This window comes from Callorhinus ursinus, unplaced genomic scaffold (genome assembly GCF_003265705.2).
Source record: "Callorhinus ursinus isolate GAN/ISIS: 27379988/994484 unplaced genomic scaffold, GSC_fseal_2.0 scaffold1, whole genome shotgun sequence".
NCBI lineage: Eukaryota > Metazoa > Chordata > Mammalia > Carnivora > Otariidae > Callorhinus > Callorhinus ursinus.
In genome coordinates, this window is record NW_027397063.1 from 9,008,229 (window position 1) to 9,017,261 (window position 9,033).

The window sequence follows — 9,033 nt, forward strand, 5'->3', positions numbered from 1 at the left end:
AAATAGAGTGCTTATTGTTCAAGTTGCAATTTTTTCACTTAACTTGATAATATTTTGGCATTTTATTTAGTTTTTTCATATATACATATCCTTTACCAATTTTTCCATTGAAATATTTATGTTGATCTAATTGATCTGTACAAAGTTACCATAAAGGTCAATTTGAAAATCGATTATACTGGCTTGTCCACACTTCCATTTCAGTATCGAAAATTTACCCACTTGAATTATCCATAGATTATTTTATAGGACAAGGCATCATAGAATTTTTGAAACACGTTTTATAAAAAAGAAGAATTGCCTACATTTACAGAGTCTATGTACCTATTTTGTACATATTTCTGTATGAGACAAAGTTCAGGACAGTTCAGTTAAGTCTTTGTCCTCTTCATTTGCTATTTTAATAGAAAATAAATTCTCTCTCTCCCTCCACTGCTCTGCCTGCTTGTGCTCTCTCTTTGTGTCAAATAAATAAAATCTTGAAAAAAAGGGCGGGGGCACCTGGGTGGCTCAGTCGGTTAAGTGTCTGCGTTCGGCTCAGGTCATGATCTCAGGGCCCTGGATCAAGCCCCACATCGGGCTTTCCATTGAGCAGGGAGAGAGCCTGCTTCTCTCTCTCCCTCTGCTGCTCCCCGTTTGTGCTCTCTCTCTTTCTCTCTCTCTGTCAAATAAATAAATAAAATCTTAAAAAAAGAAAAAGAAAATAAATGCTATCTCATCATTTCATTTTCTTCTTTCTTGCCTTAAATCAGGGAACTCTACATTTAAGAAAGATAGAGCAATGGAGTTGCTTTATTGTCATCCTCTTAAATGAAGGTAGATCCACTTAACTGCTGACATGGGATATCTCCTTTATGAGATAGTCATGGCTATATAGTATCAGGGCAAGGGAAATATAGAAAGATTAGCTAGATGCAGTAAAAATATAAATCCCAAGGAAAAGGAAAAAGATGTGTGGCAAGGGCTGGAGGCTGCAAGAAATGTGTAGAAGTATTGATAGAGATAAGATACTTATGGAAGGGCATGATGGTCCTTAATATTGGAAGGATTGTTGTTCAAGAAGGTCAAGCTTACACTAAATGACTGCATCACTGTTTTGTTTCTTAAATTCCACATGAGTGAAATCCTACGGTATTTGTCTTTCTCTGACTGACCTATTTTGCTTAGCATAATACGTTCTAGTTCCATCCATGTTGTTGCAAATGGCAAGATTTCATTCTTTTTGATGACTGAGTGAGACTCCATTGTATACATATACCACGTCTTCTTTATCCATTTATCAGAAATAAAACAGATGAATAAAGGGGAAGGGAAAGAAAAATAAAATAAGATGAAAATAGGAGGCAAACCATAAGAGATGCTGAACTCTAGGAAACAAACTGAGGGTTGCTGGAGGGGAGGAGGTGGGTGGGAGGTTGGGGTAACTGGGTGACGGGCATTAAGGAGGATGGGCATTAATGATGGAATGAGCACTGGCTGTTGTATGCGACTGATGATTCACTAAATTCTACCTCTGAAACTAATAAAAAAAAAAGAAAAAAATGACTGCATGACTGCTAATACAAACCATCAGTAAAAATTGAAAGTAGGAATTGGTTTAATATGAGATGATCCTTCTAAAATTAGAGCTTTTAAAATAACAAAGTGTAGAGGTCTCCTTCTGGTGTAATGAAACACCTGTCACTGAAAGAATTCAAACTGTAGCTATATGACAGTCCTTCAGTGATGATTTAGAATATTTACTTATAGTCCATAGCATTGGCTAAAATCAGGATAAATGGCTATTAAGATCATTTTCAGTTCATTGATTCCCAGTTCATACTCCGATAATTTGGCTGTGTCTTCCTATGGTTTCATGGAAAATAACAGGAAGCATTTTATTTACTGCAATATATTAAAATATAGAAATTATGCCAAAGGAAAGTTTGTAATATGATTAGATGAATGCCCCTCTTTATAATTACTGAAATCTTGGGAACATGTTTTTGTTAAATCTGAGGATAATGATTTAACTGGCGATAAGGCAATTATATTAAGTTCAAAGGAAGCACATAAAACCGGCTTTTGTAAAATAAATGTTTGGAGCATGATTTTAATGGTGATATTTTATCACAAATCATTTACATAAATGATAAGTTGAAAAGGGGAATAATATTGAGTCTTTGTGTGGCTCCAAGAAAAACTGATTGTTACAAAAAGAATGTATCATAAATATTAAATCATTTCATTTTGTTTTCTCCTAACCCCATGTTCCTTTAAGCTTTCCACATGCAAAGTAAAGCCATGTGTCCTAAATATTCCAGGGTATCAGGGAGCAAGTAATGGATCCCTTTAACAAGCAAATTACTGAAAAACAATTAGGCTTGAAAATCCAGGTATGGTAGATAAAGGCTCTTCTTAATTTCCTTTGAAATATCGAGAACCGAGCCTAGAAGTTACAGGTTGTGTGTGTATTGCTGTTTTCGTCAGTATGAGGAACATACTGCTTCCATAGTGACATTAAAAATAATTTTGTTGGGACACCTAGGTGGCACGGTCAGTTATGCAGCCAACTTTTGGTTTTGGCTCAGGTCATGCTCTCAGGGTCATGGGATCGAGGCCCATGTCGGGTTCTGCGCTCATCGCAGAATCTGCTTCAGATTCTCTCTCCCTCTTCCTCTGCCCCTCCTGTTTGTGCTCTCTCTCTCTAATAAATAAATAAGTCTTTAAAAAAATAATAATTTTGCAGAATGACCTTTATATTGGTAGAAAACTATAGACAGTTGGCAATGACATTGCAACAAAAATTGAAAAAATCATGTCAATATTCAGATTAATATAAGGAGGTATTTTTTTAACACTACTGTTATAATCTAGTAAAAATTCTGTTCATTTAAGTAAATATTCAAAGCAAGCATTTAATTTTGATGTTACTACTATGTAAAGATCCGTTTTTGGTTTGGTGCCTTGCTGGGGGGGGGGGCACATGGCGGCATGCTAGAGGCATGAGCATTGGTGGCTGCCGCCTTTGGGCTGGGATGAACCGCCCTCAAAGGGGAGGCTGAGGAGCTGAGTCAGAGCTATGGCCAGTCCAGGGGTAGCAGCTGGACTGACCATTGCTGCTGCAGGATTTGCAGGCTGCTACATTTTGCAAGCCATGAGACCCATGGAACTTCAAGTAAAACAAGTTTTTCAAAGCCCACCAAAATCTGCCCTCAGTGGTGGTTATTACGGAGATGGGTTTGAATCCCAAATGACAAAATGAGAAGCAGGTAAGCCCCGCTGCCAATAAAGGAACAATATGAGATGCTCAACGACAGATTATGCTTTTCAGTCACCTGGACAAGGGAGAATCTCCTTGTACAGCAACCAAAATCAAGGAAGCTAAAGATTTACTAGAAGGTGAAGCTAAGAAATGAAGTAAATGTGTGATGAATTTTAAGTTCTTGTTAGTTTATGTAATAAGGGCCAGCTTTTTATAATAAATTACCTCAAAGCTAAGAAAAAATTCAACTTTTAAAACTAGATGTTCATTTCTTGCTGTGGCATGGGAAGGTGGTAATTTGGCAGATTCAAGGCCCAGATTTTCACGTAAGCACAGGAGAGCATCACTACTCAATCATCTTCTTAAAATCAATTACAAAGCTTTTCTAAGCCAACCTTCTCCTCCAAGCTTTATCCAAGCATCCTCTCCACATCAAATTTCATGGCAACACTACAGTTTATAGAAATGTGTAGCTAAAATAACTTAGATGTGAGCTAGGCCATTTAAAGAGAGAGAAACCTTGGAAGAGGCGAAAATCTGTGCGGATATAAGGCGATGAGAAAAAAGGTAAGTGTGCGCACTCCCAAAATGTTTCATGAGAGTGGTCAGGTTGGGACACAAGTTGCAAGAGCCTTGGTAGGAAACAAGTTTACTGTTGAATGAAATAAAAAAATGGAACTATTGTAATACTGTTGTAACTAATGGTACTAATGTAAGTTGAAGTTTTCCCCCCCTCTGTCTTCTGTTATTCTTCCTCTTTCTTTTTTTATAAGAACTACCAGACAATGTTTTAGACTTTGCTTAATATTGGTATTATTTAATATTTAAAGAATTAATATGCTACAACCATGTATTTTCTTGTACTTTTCTTTAGAGGAAAATTTTTGATAAATTCAATTGGGTTAATATAGAAGTGGATATAGACCTTTCAGTTCCTTTTTTAAAAATTCTTTCTTTTTTTCCCCCAAGTTTTTATTTAAATTCCAGCTAGTTAATACACAGTGCAGTATTAGTTTCAGGTGTACAATTTAGTGACTTATCATCTACATACAATGCCCAGTGCCCACCATTTATGTCAGTATTGATATGTTTTATTTTTCAAAGAATTGTCTTTATCATTGAAGTCTTCGAGTTTGTTGAAATAAAGTTGTTCATATATTCCACTATTACACATGTATTCTTAATAGGATTTATAAAGAGATCCCTGCTATAATTCCTGATATTAGCTATTTTCTATTTCCTAACTTGCTTTTTCCTTGACTAGTCTTGCTAGTGGTTTATCAATTAATTGATCTTTATTTTTTTCCCAGTTCAAATTACTTTATTTTTTTTTATTATTATGTTCAATTAGCCAGCATATAGTACATAATTAGTTTCTGATGTAGTGTTCAATGGTTCATTAGTTGCATAAACACCCAGTGTTCATCACAACATGTGCGCTCCTTAAAGCCCATCACCTGGTTACCCATCCCCCCACCCCCTCTCTTCTCTAACCCTCAGTTTGGTTCTTGGAGTCCAAAGTCTCTCATGGTTTGTCTCCCTCCCTGATTTCTTCCCATTCAGGTTTCCCTCCCTTCCCCTGTGGTCCTCCGAGCTATTCCTTATGTTCCAAATATGAGTGAAACCACATGATAATTGTCTTTCTCTGCCTGACTTATTTCACTTAGCATAATCCCTTCCAGTTCCATCCATGTCAGTGCAAATAGTAGGTATTTATCCTTTCTTTTTTTTTCTAATTTTTTATTGTTATGTTAATCACCATACATTACATCATTAGTTTTTGGGTATTCATCCTTTCTGAAGACTGAGTAATAGTCCATTGTATATATGGACCACATCTTCTTTATCTATTTATCTGTTGAAGGACATCTCGGCTCTTTCCACAGTTTGCCTATTGTGGACATTGATGCTATGAACATCGGGGTGCATTTGGCCCTTCTTTTCACTACATCTGTATCTTTGGGGTAAATATCTAGTAGTACAATTGCTGTGTCATAGGGTAGCTCTATTTTCAACTTTTTGAGGAACCTCCATACTGTTTTCCAGAGTGGCTGCACCAGCTTGCATTCCCACCAACAGTGTAGGAGGTTTCCCCTTTCTCCACATCCTCACTAACACTTCTTGTTTTCTGTCTTGTTAATTTTTGCTATTCTAACCGGTGTAAGGTGGTATCTCATTGTGGTTTTGATTTGTATTTCCCTGATGGCTAGTGATGTTTAAAAAACCAGACAACTTTTGTATTTCTTAATTTGTTTTCTACTTATTTAGAAAATAAATCTATGTATTTTTAATATCTGCTATCTTTATTATTTCCTTCCTTTTACTTAATTTGCATATAAATGACTCATCTTTTTCTAGCTACAGAAGATGGAAAATTCTATCACTTTTCTTTGCTATGTATTTCCCCCTCAGCATATCTTAGCTGCATCCCACACATTTTGATAAGTTGTGTTGTGATCAGAATTAAATTCAAACACTTGTGGGGAGCACAGCATATTGTACAGAGAAGTTGAATCATTGTGTTGTACACCTGAAAAGGAATTCAACACCTTTTGTAATTCTCTTGTGATTTCTTGTTTTATCATATTAATTATTTAGAGGTATGTGGCTTAGTTTCCAAAAATTGGGGACTATTCTGGCTAACAATGTAATTGATTTCAAATTTAATTTCATGGTGGATGTCAAAAACTACTCTGTATGATTTCAGTCTTTTGCCATCGGTTATTGCAATGGGCCATCTTTCACTTACCACAAGAGAATTACAATTAATATTGCACCACTTCATGTGAAATGTGAGAACCTTAAAATAATGTTATATATGCATCCCCATTCTATGTATTAATGGTGTGAGAGATTTTCAGTCTACTTATATTATAAATCTCAAATTTCAATGTAATTTTAGCATTAAACCATCACTTTTATTTTAAAGACTTTAAGAAAAAAGGTTTAGTCTTATTTCTGATTATCTTCATTCCTTCCTGTAGATCTGTAATTCTATCTGGTGTCATTTCACTACAGCCTGAAGAATTCCTGGTAACATATCTTATACTACAGGACTTAAGAAATGTATCTTCTTGGCTTTTGTTTACCTAAAAATATCTTTATTTGGCTGTTGTTATTTTGACTGGATGTAGGAATTTGAGTTGAATATTTTGTTCTCATTTTCATTAATTTAAAGATCATTAAAATCTTTCTACCTTCATTGATTCTTTCTGCAGTCAGCCATTACTTGTATCTTTGTTCCCTGAAAAATGCTGTCTTTTTCCCTCTGGCAAATATATATTTTTATCTTTGGTTTTTATCAGTTTGACTGTGATGCGTCTAAGTATAGTTTTTATTGTTCTTGCCTTGGAGTTTGTTAAGCTTCTCATGTCAGTAGGTTAGTGATTTTCTCCAAACCCAAAATATTTTTGGCGGTTACATCTTTAAAAACTTTCTTCTTCTTTTTTCTCTTTCTGGGAATCTAATTACATATCTACCAGACATGGTGATACTGTCTGATAAATCCCTGAGGCTATATTAAAAAAATTTTTTTTTCTTGATTTTTTTAAGATTGAATCAATTCTATTGAAGTTCTTTAAATTCATTAACCCTGTCTTCTGCCATCTCCAATCTGTTGTAAAGTTCATCCAATATATTTTTAATGGACTTTGTTTTTAAAGCAGTTTTAGACTTACAAAAGAAAATTGAAAATACAGTACAGAGAGTTCCCTTATAACTTTTTACACAGTTTCTCCTACTGTTTACATATTAGATTAGTATGGTACATATGTTACAATTAAATGAACAAATATCAATATATTGTTATTAACTAAAATCAATACTTTATTCAGATTTTCTTAGTTTTCACCTAACATTCTTTTTCTGTTCCAGGATCTCATCCAGGGTACTGTAATATATGTAACTGTCATGTGTTCTTAGGCTTCTCTGGGCTATGACAGTTTCTCAGACTTTACCTTGTTTTTGTTGGCTTTCACAGTTTTGAGGCGTACTGGTTAGTTTTACTGAAGGATGCCTCATTACTAGAATTTATGTGATGCTTTTCTTATGAATAGATTGAGGTTATGGATTTGGGGAAGGAAAATTTCAGAAATAAAGTGTTGTTTTTATCATATATCAAGACGACATGATAAAAATTATTTATGAGTATTGATGTTGACCTCAATCACCTGGCACCTGCCTGAAGTAGCGTTTGCCAGAATTCACGGTAAAAAGTTACACTTTGCCTCCATTTCCATACTGATTATTTGAGGAAAATCGCTGTAGCCACACAGAGAGTTACACTGTTCCTTTAGGGTGGAGTATCTACATAAACTGTTAACTATTTATTATACTATTAACTATTATTATTATAAATTATTAACTAATTCTTCTTCATGAGAGATTTCTTACTTTTCTCCTATGTGCTTATTAAATCATTTATTCATATCAGCTTGGACTCATGGATATGTATTTCATACTTTAGGTTGCAATCTAAAGCTACTTAATTTATTTTGTTGCCCAAATTGTTCCAACTTTACACATTAGAAGCTCTTTCAGTTGATTATCCAATACATTTCTTTTTTCGTTGTGTATATTGTCCTTTTCTTTGAAGTTCTTTGAGGTTTTTTGATTCTTCTTGAGATCCTCTCTTTATTAAATAATTATGACCATTACTGCCTTTATATTTTGACATATTTGTATAATAGTTGCTTTAAATTGCCTGTCATGTAATTCTAACATGCGCATCATCTCAGGATTCTTTTATATTGATTGATTTATGTCTGGGCTATGTGTTACTTTTTCCTCATTCTTTGCATGTCCAGATTTTTTTGTTGCATAAGTAATATGACATTAATATTTTCAGAGACTCTAGATTCTGTTACTTACCACTGAAAAGTATTAATTTTTGTTATAGTTTGCTAATTCAAGTAATAAGTCATTGGTAAGAGGCTTGTCACCTTTCTTCTGGAGACTTGGTTTTATATTTTCATAGGCTATGACGTTTTCAAGTTGACTGCAGATCTCTTAATTCTGGCATATAGTGTTTTCCTACCATATGACCCTCCTAGGATTTTAATGAAAAGGTTGAGATTCATCCAAGATCTTCTTACTCAGCAGGACTCATACGTGAAATGTTCTCTCTCTTCAGGGGGCAACAAAATAAATTTTTGTACTGCATTTTCACCTTCTAGTTTGGGTTATCACCAATTTGTTTGATTATTACTTGATTCCTATGTACATATTCAGTCCAGGGTCATTCAAGAAGTAGAGAAGAGTTTACACACAGATTTTATATAGATTTTCAGGCTCCTCTCTTCTGTGACTAACTTCTTTTCTGGGATTTCTTCCCTCAGTTTCAAGTCATTCTAGCTCCAGACCTGTCCCCTGATACCTCAATCAGAAATAATAATGTTTGGTGCTGGGTGGACTTTGGGGTCCCTCAGGGAGAAAAATGTATAAATGATGATTTCACCACTGACACTCTCTTTTTCAAGGGCCAAACCTCACCCAGCTTTTGCCCACTTTTGTTTTGTCTCCAGGGCCTTCAAATATTTGTTTTTGTTATATTTGTTTAGAGTTTTAAATTTATCTGCCTCAGGAGTAGTCTGATACATGTTACCCTGCAATTTCTGGAATTAGAACTACCATTTGTTTGCTTCTTCAGTGATATTCAGAAATACCTTCTAAAAACCTGGGATACAGTGTGCAAGTGAACAATTAACTTTAGTCATAGAGGTTTATAGTAACAAATGCAAAGAGTTTTTGCAAGGGAATAAAATATTATGGGTGAGAACTTCTCATGTATA

The 9,033-nt window shown here is 34.7% G+C and overlaps 1 pseudogene; it reads left to right on the forward strand.

Moving 5' to 3' along the window:
• The first annotated feature begins 2,997 nt into the window (after positions 1–2,997).
• On the forward strand, positions 2,998–3,398 carry LOC112820860 (mitochondrial import inner membrane translocase subunit TIM14 pseudogene; annotated as a pseudogene).
• The last annotated feature ends 5,635 nt before the right edge of the window (positions 3,399–9,033 follow it).